An 11,518-nucleotide genomic window follows, 5' to 3' on the forward strand; every position below is an offset into this window, starting at 1 on the left:
TACTAAAGGATTGGTCTGGGGCGCTACTTCTCATCACTACTTCTACCTAGTTCTTATCCCATCTCTTTCCATTTTCTCCTCACTTCTCTTATTCTTCCTTTAGATTCATAGAATAGAGTGTTTCCCCAATCTTTGAGTAGACTAGATATTGGAAAAGAAACTAGTATTGGAAGATTACTGGTCCCTATGGATTCGACTACCTGATCCTCATTGGATACATTATACTACTTCTTACTACATGTATACTTGTAGATGCGCAAGGGGCGTATTAAATTTCATAATATAACATCCTTGAAAAATATAGATCTTGAGGTCTGTTTTCCAATGCACTTGAATCATTCTAATTATAATAACAACGAGAAAAGTTATGGTTGATTCTATGTAGCTGTTCTATAAAACTAAGTTGCAGCCATTTGGAATGATCATGTGAAAGAAATATTCATCATTTTTTTGATTATTTGTTGTGTATCTCATGTAATAACATCATTGAAAATTATAGATTTTAAGGTCTATATTCTAATACCACTTGAATCATTGCAATTGGAGAAGCAACGAGAAAGTTATAGCAGAATCTGTGTAGCTGCGCTACTAAAATCCAGTTGTAGACATATGAAGTGAACAAGCGAAAGAAATATTGGTCATTTTCTTGACAATTTGCTTTAAATCTCACATAATAATATCAATTAGAAGTATAGATCTTGAGGTCTATTTTCTAATGCCACCTGAATCATTGTAATTAGAGTAGAATTGAAAAATTATGGCTGATTTTGTGCAGCTGTGCCATATAACTTATCTGCAACCATATAAAGTGAAAACATGAAAGAAATATTCGTCATTTTCTTAACTATTCTCTTTGAATCTCACATAATAACATCATTCAAAATTATAGATTTTGAGGTCTACTTTCCAAGGCCACCTAAATCTCACATAATAACATCATTCAATGAGAAAGTTAAGGCTAATTCCGTGTAGATACGCCATAAAACTCAACTACAGCCATATGAAGTAAACACATGAAAGAAATATTCCTCATTTTTTTGACTATTTGTTGCGTATCTCACACAATAACATCATTAGAAAATATAGATTTTGAGGTCAATATTCCATCGCCACCTGACTCATTGCAATTGGAGTAATAATGAGAAAGTTATGGCTGATTCTGTGTAGCTGTGCCATAAAACTCAGCTGCTGCCATATGAACTACACACGCGAAAGAAATATTTGTTATTTTCTCGACTATTGGCTTTAAATATCACACAATAGTATCATTTAAAATTATATATCTTGAGATAATTTTTCTAACACCAATTGAATCATTGTAATTAGAGCAACAACAAGAAAGTTATGGGTGATTCTGTGCAGTTGTGCCATAAAACTCAACTGCAGTAATATAAGGTGATCACGTGAAAGGAATATTGTTCATTTTCTCTACTATTCACTTCAAATCTCACATAATAATATCATTGAAAAATATAGATCTTGAGGTTTTTTTTTTCCAACAGCACCTAAATCACTGGAATTGGAGCAGCAATAAAAAAGTTATGCCTAATTCTATGTAACTGTGATATAAAACTTAGCTGTAGCCATATGAAGTGAACTCGCAAAAGAAATATTTGTCATTTTCTCAACTATTCGCTTTGAATCTTGCACAATAACATCATTAAAAATTATAGATTTTAAGGTTTGTTTTCTAATGCAACCAAAATCATTGTAATTGGAGCACCAACGAGATAATTATGGCATATTATGTGTAGCTACAATAAAAACTCAGTTGTAGTCATATAAAGTGAACATAACAGAAATGGTTATCATTTTCTTCACTATTTGCTTTGTGATAAGTGCTAGTGCGATAAGAATACGAAGTGTTCTTTCCTTGTGTTGAGTATTACTTTTCTCGGGTTTTAACGCTAATATGTGTGTAGTTATGTTACTTTAATGCAGGTTGGGTTGTGAGGCCGAATATGAAAGAAAAAAGCCAATGTGGGTCGTAAATGTACCAATTTGGAGGAAATCTTACTAAGGTTCAAACGCGAAGACATAGGTCGGGTTCGAGATGCGAGAATGTGTGCCAACCTACTCGTATTCAAGTTAGTATAACTATTTGGAGGGGCACAAGGACAGTCACATTCAAGCATTCCGACTTGTGCATATAGAACAAGATCTCCACCAACATGTCCGTTACTGAAGAAGCAAAGCGATCCACGACGTAAACATGTGACCGTTTGCGTTACCTCGATGAAAGCATGGATTCAGGAGTATTTTGGGCCGGTATTGTAGTAGAGTACTGTAGAAAAACTGTAGCAAAAATACTGTACTAGCACTGTTCACAGCCGGCCGAGAAAACAAAAAAACAGAGAATCCACACGGGCATGTGGAAATTCCACAGGGGTGCTCACACGGCCATGTGGATTCCCGATTCGAGCCTTTTAAAAGCCGATTTCAGCATTCTTTTCTCCATCTTTTCCCCAACTTGAGAGAGGGCTGCGTCTAGGGTTTTTAGAGGTATTGGCTAGGGCTTTGGAGAAGTTCTACTGCTCTGACATTACATGCCGTTTGGAAAAAAGTTAGTGGGAGAGCTTTCGTCGGCACCGATCCGGCGAGGTGTATCCTAGGTCGGACAAAGGGACTCTTGCGACGAGTAGAGGACTCTCCACAAGACCATCGCCATGACTAACGAGGGGGTTTTCTATGGATGCTTTGTTTTTACATTCGATTTCATTGATTGTATCTAGCTCCATGGAGAGCTAAACCCCTAGTTGGTACTTGGGTATTTGTGAACCCTAGGATGTATTCGTTTCATTGAATCTCTTTATTATGCTTTCAATTAATTGATGTTTATTCTAAGTTCCAATCTTATATGTTTGATTGTATGAATACTCCCCTAGAGTGACACTAGGGTTGAGAGTTCTTCTTGGTAACTCTTGTGAGTGAATGACACACCATAAGAGTTAGACAAAGCTAGATTAGAGAGGATTGAGAGGGTGAGTTGAGAGATAGCAGAGCGTCCCCTTTCCCCTCTGGTATGATCTATCCTACCTCCACGTTCCAAGAGTTCTTTGCAGCCATAGTAGAGTGAATGGGCTAAGGGATGACCTTCCGCTGGGGCTTAGTTGCGAGTGCAACGGAGTGAAGCATTGAAGTGATTTTAGCATCTAGGGCTTAATTGTTGCTAGGGATCTTTCACCTGGACCAAAGGGTTAGGTCTATACATAGGAATAAGGTTTATCATTTGGAATCCCTAGAGCTCATTGCAATTCTATACGAGTGCGAGGTGTTGAGATTATTCGATTTCTCCTCCGGGACATGTATAGAGTTAGGCATGGTTGACCTTAGATTTGGGGCTATGTAATTAAAGATTTTCATGACTCACTATTGCATTAATTAGGAAGTATAATAGAGGTTTCTTGCACTTGAAATGAATGTCCTAGGTGGAACAATACCCAGGTACGCCATCTTTATCGATTGCCTTACCTTCTCCTTTACTTGTGCTCTCTTTCTTGTTATTTTTACTCTTGAGAATTGAATCTTGTCACACATATCACTATTTATCTTCCACATTAGTTAAGAAACAATTTAAGTGTCTTTATTCCTTACTCTTTGTGGATACAATACCCACTCATCTGGAATTATTACTTCGACACCCGTGCACTTGCAGTGTACACGCATATTCGAACGTGTCAAGTTTTTGGCGCCATTGCCGGGGAGTAGGCATTTAGAGATACTTTGCACTTTGTTTTTCTTAGCTATTCATTTATTCATTCTATTTTATATTTCCTTATTCTATCATCGTTCTGATTTTGTTTCCTTTCTTTTGGTGTAGCTCCAAGTTATGACCGGAGGGAACCCCTCCATACTGATTGAAGGGGATCCCGAGCTTGAACATACACTTAGAAGAAAAGGGAAAGAACCTGTGCAAGAACAGTCCAATCTAGCTGATTTGGAAGTAGAAGAATCTGAAAACATGGCAGAACAGAATGAGCAGCAGCGGACATTATCCAATTATGCCAGACCTTCAGTATTGGGGACACAATCGAGTATTGTGTGTCCCCCGATTACATCTCAGAACTTCAAGCTGAAGCCAGCATTCATCCATATGTTGCAGCAATCCGTGCAGTTCAATGGTTTGGCCGATGAGGATCCAAACAATCATATAGAGAACTTTCTCGAGATGTGTGATATGTTGAAGATAAATGGGATAACGGATGATGCCATCAAGTTGAGGGCCTTCCTATTTTCCTTAAAAGAGAGAGCGAAGCAGTGGCTACACTCATTACCTAGAGCATCAATTACCAGATGGGAGGAGATGGCAGAAGCTTTTCTTGGCCGTTATTTCCCTCTCAGAAAATCTGCAAAGCTTAGGAATGAGATCTCATCCTTTGTACAATTGGAATTGGAGTCTCTATTTGAGACATGGGAAAGGTTCAAGGAGCTCCTGAGAAAGTGCCCGCAACACGGATTCCCGGAGTGGATGATTGTTCAGACCTTTTACAACAGTCTGAATCCGAGTACAAGACAACTCTTAGATGCGGCAACAAGAGATATCTTAGGTAGCAAGACCCCCATGAGGCCCGTCAATTAATTGAAGAAATGGGGTTAAACAGCTACCTATGGAATGCCAGGGGGAAGAAAAAGGTGGTCGGTCTCCATGAGATAGATGCAGTGACTTCGTTGGCGGGTCAAGTGGCATCATTGAGTAAGAAGTTAGATCTTCTAACTTCGAACATAGTAGCGGCTGTGATTACTTACACTGGGTGTGGTGGACGACATGCTCCCTCTAATTGCCCGATATCTATTGGTGATGTATCTTCGATTGAGAACGTCGATTTTGTAGGTAATTACATGAGGACTCAAGGGAACCCATACAACAACACCTACAATACGAGTTGGAAGAATCATCCCAATTTCTCATGGAGCAACCAAGGTCCACAAAAGGCCATGGGGCCACCGGGTTTCCAACAACAAGGCCCAAATGTGGAAAACAAAGTTTCAGGTTTGGAGACCCGAATAACCGATTTGGAAAAGGCCTTAACTAGGTTTGTGCAATCGTCAAATACAAGGTTTGAATCAGTTGAGGCTATACTTCACAACCATACCACCTCCTTACATAATCTTGAAAATCAAGTGGGGCAGATTGTGAAGTCCTTATCGGAAAGGCCACATGGAAGTTTGCCGAGCAATACCGAGACTAACCCTAGAGAGCATGTGAAGGCGATCACTTTGAGAAAGTGGTCGTGAGGTCGACGGTAGACTTCCGAGTGAGAATTCAAATGAACATGCACTCGAGGTTATAGAGGTCGAAGAGGGAACAAGTAAAGAGAAGGAGGTGGCACCTCTACCTTTCAAGCCAAGGATCCCTTATCCCTCTAGATTGAAGAATAACCAAGGGGATGAACAGTACAAGAAGTTCCTGAGTTTGTTCAAGCAACTCCACATTAATATTCCTTTGTTGAGGCATTGGCCCAAATGCCTAAGTATGCCAAATTCTTGAAGGACTTGTTGACCAACAAGAGGAAGTTGGAGAAGAATGCTTCAATGATCTTATATGCGTCTTGCTCGGCGGTTTTGCAAAACAACATGCTGAACAAGAAGAAAGACCCGGGAAGCTTCATCATTCCGTGTAATATCGGCAATCTAGGTGAAGAAATGGCATTGGCAGATTCAGGGGCTAGCATCAACATCATGCCATACACCTTCTTTCAAAAGCTAGGTTTGGGCTAGCCTAGACCTACTCGGATGACTTTGTAACTAGCGGACCGAATGGTGTGACATTCGAGAGGTATCATTGAGGACGTGCTTGTCAATGTGGACAAGTATATTTTTCCGGTTGACTTCATAGTGCTAGACGTCGATGAGGATGCGGATGTACCCTTGATACTCGGGAGGCCATTTTTGCGGACTTCAAGGCATTGATTGACATGGACATCAGAGAGCTAACTTTGAGAGTTGGAGATGACAAGCTCACATACCGCCTTACTAAAGCCATGCGGCATTCTCTTGATTTCGATGATACTTTGTATTTTCTAGATGCCACTGATGAGATTGTTGATGAATACATGCAGGAGATATTCAATCCGGATCCATACGAAGGCTTGTTCGACCAAGAGAAGGACAATGAAGAGATCATGATGCTTGGTTCGACAGAAGAAGTACCATCTACCCCGAGGATCTTGAAGAAGGTGCTCCAGAAATTGAAGAGGGCTAGGAGACGTCACTGAAAACGCTCCAAGCCTGTTGGAGACGTGCGTAAACCGAGCAATTTGGGTGAACCATTTCAAGGCGGTCTCAAGCCGGACAATTCACCCTCTACCCTCAAGAGATTTTGCTCATCATGTTTCCAAGCCATGGGTAAGAGGGCAACTTTCATCTATGAGCCCCCATGAGGTAAGACAAGGTACGTCAAGCTAAGTGATGTTAAACAAGCACTTCTTGGGAGGCAACCCAAGTGTTTACTGTTTTCTTAATTTGTTAGTTTAGTGTTTACATGAATAAAGTGTTGAGTGTTGGTGTCTTGATTTTTTATATACTTTTGCTACGATTTTATTGTTGGTTTTCAAGTTCATCATGTGTTTTCATGTAAATTTGGCGAAGTTTTGGTCGTTTGAGCTATTTCTCATGTTTTTCACTGGTATAAATTGCATACTAGGGTAGGCTCTGAGTGTGTAAGCATGTTCAAAAATTTTCTGCAGAGCCTGCAGAGTTTTCTAAGAATCCAGAGAAAACACATGAGCGTGTGGAATTAACACACGGCCGTGGTTTTGTATTGCGAGCTCCTCCAAAGAAGGCACAGGGTCGTGGACTCGTCTCTATGAATGACCATGCGATCCTCGCACGCCCGTGGGTAATTTCCACACGGCGTGTGAAGTCCTGTAGAGATTGGCAGACTTTCCCGAAAGCACACAGGAGTGTGGACTCGCCCCTGTGGGCGACCTTGTGAAAATCGCATGGGCGTGGGTAATTTCCACACGCCCATGCGAATCTCTGCAGAAGAGCTCTCCCCATCCTGAGAAGACACAGGGCGTGCGCTTGCCCCTGTGAGTTGGGCTTGTGGATACCCACGCCCGTGTGGAATTTCCACACGGGCGTGCGGAACACTTAGCAATTTTTCTCGGATGTCCAGAGCAGCCACAGGGGCGTGCGGCTGCCCCTATGGGTCGGGCGCAATGGCGTGGGTATTTCTCACACGCCCATGTATTTGCGTTCAGAGGCAGTGAGTGTTTTCCTGAGAGCACACAAGGACGTGCACCTGCCCCTATAAAGCTTTCCTATGGAGGTACACGGGCGTGTGTAATTTACACACGCCCGTGTGGATGCACAGAATTCCAAGAGACGCGAGTTTTTCTTTAAAAATCTTTGTGGATTCTCTTTTTCTTCATCTCCAATCACCCGAAAACCACTCCTGATCAACTTCTCGGCCCTTTATCGTTGTTTTGGAGGATTTTCTTTCACATTTCATGCCGATTTCCAGAATATTATCATCTATTTTATCAGTAACCCTTCTTATCCTCTTATCTTCGCAAATCATGGTTTTTATTGGATTGAGAATCTTGAGGTGTGCCAATTTTCATGATTTAATGTCTTATGCATGTTTGGGAAGCCCTTAGGGCCGGTTTTGAGTTGAATTTTTGGAGAATTGATGCACAACCGTGCGGTTTTCACACCCCGCAGATCCACACGGGCGTGGGTAATTTTCACAGGCCCGTGTGGAATTCTGCAGTATGCTATTTTTGAGTATTATTTAGTCATTCTTTCCTCATTACTCACAGGAATAACACCGCACTCGAGGAGGCACGAAGGAAAGCGCCCTAGGGAACCTTCACCCGAGCTAGCACATATTGTATTTCCGAATCCTGAACATCAAGCTCGTTTTGAGCGGCTATCGGAGCTTAGGTTTGGTCAATCCTAGTTTGTAGACCTAAGTGTGCTAAGTGGGGTCCAGTGGGGTGATGAGTTAATCAGGGAGTTGGAGGCGCTGATGGCCGTAGGAGGCTAACAGAGGTTATTGTCTATACGAGAGCCAGTTTTCAGGCCGCTGACTTTGGAGGTTCTAGCGTCTTTTGAGTTTGTGGGCTTGTACGATGAGGCATATATAGAAACCGAGGAGTATGGACATCTACCAACAGATTACTTTGGCACCTTGAGTCCACAGCAGGCTTACCAGGTTTTATGCGGACAGGGGCAGCATGAACCAGGAATATCCAAGGCTACATGTTTGTCTCAGCTGAGCTACAGATATTTATTCGCTGTCATTAGCAGATTTGTGGATGGCCGAGGTGATAACACTAGTACTCTAAGCCGACAGAGTCTGCTTTATCTGTATTCCATGGCTAGGTCTGTGCCTATATATTTGAGACATATTGTGGCGGATTACATGCGGTACCAGGGCCATAACGGGAGAGTGGGAGTATTATTTGTTGGTCCCTACATTACGAGACTTATTCTGGGGATGGGTCTCGGTGATGCTCCTCGGGATACCGATCAGACAGTTATCCCCTCTCCGCTTGGACTTGATACTCTCAGGATGATGGGAGTGGTGTGCAGATATGGGCCTGGAGCTTACATTTTAGCCACTACCACCACTGAGAGCGCCGGTGGCGGTAGGGATGTAGCAGAGGGTTTCTGCACCAACGGTGACCGAGACCTTAGGAGGCCCTGGTACCCTTTTAGGAGCCTATGATTGTATTGAGAGGCTCAAGAGCACTGTGAATGTACTGCGGTCTAAGATCATCGAGATGCGGTCGATACAGTCAGCACAGTATGTTGATATGATGGCCCGTTTCGACTTCTTATGACAGCTATTTAGATGCAAACCCCCAGCTCCGCCAGCACCTTCTTCACCACCTCCACCAGCATCCTTTGATCTAGCACCAGCAGGAGCAGAGTGATCCAGAGCGCGTCATCGACACTTGATTTTATTTTTCTTGTCTTTTATTTTCGCATTTGATTTTGGACTTGTATACTCAGAAAGGACTCTTTCTGAGTTTATTTTCATTTTATATCTCGAGTTGTATTCATTGTCTTATCTTTTATATACTCGAGTTATTTTTGTTTTTGTTGAGCTTCACTGAACCCCCTCGTGTATGCGTGCAGATGGTCTTGTCATCATGGGAATTGAGACTTTGTCATGGGCACGGCCAAGGTGTTTCGGCACTTGGCCGTGTGAGCTTCACGACCCGTTGGAACAACACTCCCAAGGACTTAGCTCCATCAAATGCAACACTAGGAGTCAGGGGAGTATTGTTTTGATTGCTTCTCCCACATCTGAATCTAATTGAGTTACATTATGAATGAGCTTGCATGTGTACATTGGGGACAATGTATAACTTAAGTGTTGGGGAAGTTTCATAGCGCACGCATCTCTTTTATACTAGTTTTAATTGATATACATGCTCACAACATAGCCAATGGCGGTTCACCTTAGTTGCATTGATTGTATTCTTGAGTTTAGGAAAAAATTTAACGTTGAATGTTTTCATGCTCTAGTTTTTGCTTGAATTATTAGGAATTTTTGCCCGATTGACACTTGTTGCACTACTCACTATTTCAACCTTGTTGGAAACTTATGTTTGATGTATAAAGGACTAGTTTTAGTTGTTTCTTGTGTTAATTCAAAAAAAATGATGAAAAAATGAAAAGAAAGAACAAAATAGTTTTGTTGTTTAGTTGTGCTTGTTGGGTGGAAAGAGCTACCACCTATGATGTATGAAGCTACTCTCATAAGTCGGATACTAGTTATGCCCTAATGAGAGAAAGAGCTATCTCATGGGATGTGTGAAAGCTACCACCCTAGTAGAAAGAGCTACCACCTCGAAAGTGTGAAAGCCACCTTAGCGGCCTCTTTGAAAAGGGCTACCTTAGAAGATGTGTAAAGCTACTACCCTTTTTGAATTTTTGTTTTCTTTTGTAGATAAATAAGTCCCTAATACGTAGAACTTTGAGGAGTATACTTTAGGTTGACTTGAGTGAGTTCACACACTTACACGATTTTGGGTTTGTTGTCTTTTTTTATTCAAGTTTTTAACTAGAGCATTGATTTTTCATATTTAGTGTTGAAATTTCACGTACTTATAGAATGCACTCTTTGTATGCTTTGGTGAACCTAAGGCCAAGCACTTCCAATATTTCTTTTGTCTGTGCTTTAATGGTTTAATTTTTGCTTAAGGACAAGCAAAAGTTTAAGTGTAGGGGAGTTTGATAAGTGCTTGTGCGATAAGAGTACGAAGTGTTCTTTTCTTGTGTTGAGTATTACTTTTCTCGGGTTGTAACACTAATATGTGTGTAGTTATGTTACTTTCATGTAGGTAGGGTTGTGAGGCCAAATATGAAAGAAAGAAGCCAATGTGGGTCGTAAATGCACCAATTTGGAGGAAATCTTGCTAAGGTTCAAACGCGAAGACATAGGTCAGGTTCGAGATACGGGAATGTGTGCCAACCTCCTCGTATTCAAGTTAGTATAACTATTTGGAGGGGCACAAGGGCAGTCAAATTCAAGCATTCCGTCTTGTGCGTATAGAACAAGATCTCCACCAACATGTCCGTTACTGAAGAAGCAAAGCGATCCACGACGTAAACATGTGCCCGTTTGCGTTACCTCGATGAAAGCATGGATTCGGGAGTATTTTGAGCCAGTATTATAGTAGGTATTGTAGAAAAACTGTAGAAAGAATACTGTACTAGCACTGTTTACAGCCGCCTGAGAAAACAGAAAAACAGAGAATCCACACGTGCGTGTGGAAATTCCACACGCCCGTGTGAAAAATCCACAGGGGTGCTCACACGGCCGTGTGGATTCCCGATTCAAGCCTTTTAAAAGCCGATTTCAGCATTCTTTTCTCCATCTTTTCCCCAACTTGAGAGAGGGCTGAGTCTAGGGTTTTGAGAGGTATTTGCTAGGGCTTTAGAGAGGTTCTACGGCTCTGACATCACACGCCGTTTGGAAGAAAGTTAGTGGGAGAGCTTTCGTCGGCACTGATCCGGCGAGGTGTATCCTAGGCCGGACAAAGGGACCCTTGCAAAGAGTAGAGGACTCTCCACAAGAACATCGCCATGACTAACGAGGGGGTTTTCTATGGATGCTTTGTTTTTACATTCGATTTCATTGATTGTATCTAGCTCCATGGAGAGCTAAACCCCTAGTGGGTACTTGGGTATTTGTGAACCCTAGGATGTATTCGTTTTATTTAATCTCTTTATTATGCTTTCAATTAATTGATGTTTATTATGAGTTCCAATCTTGTATGCTTGATTGTATGAATACTCCCCTAGAGTGACACTAGGGTTGAGAGTTCTTCTTGGTAACTCTTGTGAGTGAATGACACACCATAAGAGTTAGACAAAGCTAGATTAGAGAGGGTTGAGAGGGTGAGTTGAGAGATAGCAGAGCGTCCCCTTTCCCCTCTGGTATGATCTATCCTACCTCCACGTTCCAAGAGTTCTTTGCAGCCATAGTAGAGTGAATGGGCTAAGGGATGACCTTCTGCTGGGGCTTAGTTGCGAGTGCAACCGAGTGAAGCGTTGAAGT

At 41.8% G+C, this 11,518-nt stretch overlaps 1 non-coding gene across 1 annotated transcript; it reads right to left on the reverse strand.

The window, feature by feature from the left end:
• Window positions 1–4,351: 4,351 nt before the first annotated feature.
• On the reverse strand, window positions 4,352–4,458 carry LOC120252010. Its single transcript, XR_005533564.1, has one exon. It is a non-coding gene; the product is annotated as a small nucleolar RNA R71 (small nucleolar RNA).
• Between the last annotated feature and the right edge of the window lie 7,060 nt (window positions 4,459–11,518).

This window comes from Dioscorea cayenensis, chromosome 20 (assembly GCF_009730915.1).
Source record: "Dioscorea cayenensis subsp. rotundata cultivar TDr96_F1 chromosome 20, TDr96_F1_v2_PseudoChromosome.rev07_lg8_w22 25.fasta, whole genome shotgun sequence".
In the NCBI taxonomy this organism is placed as follows: domain Eukaryota; kingdom Viridiplantae; phylum Streptophyta; class Magnoliopsida; order Dioscoreales; family Dioscoreaceae; genus Dioscorea; species Dioscorea cayenensis.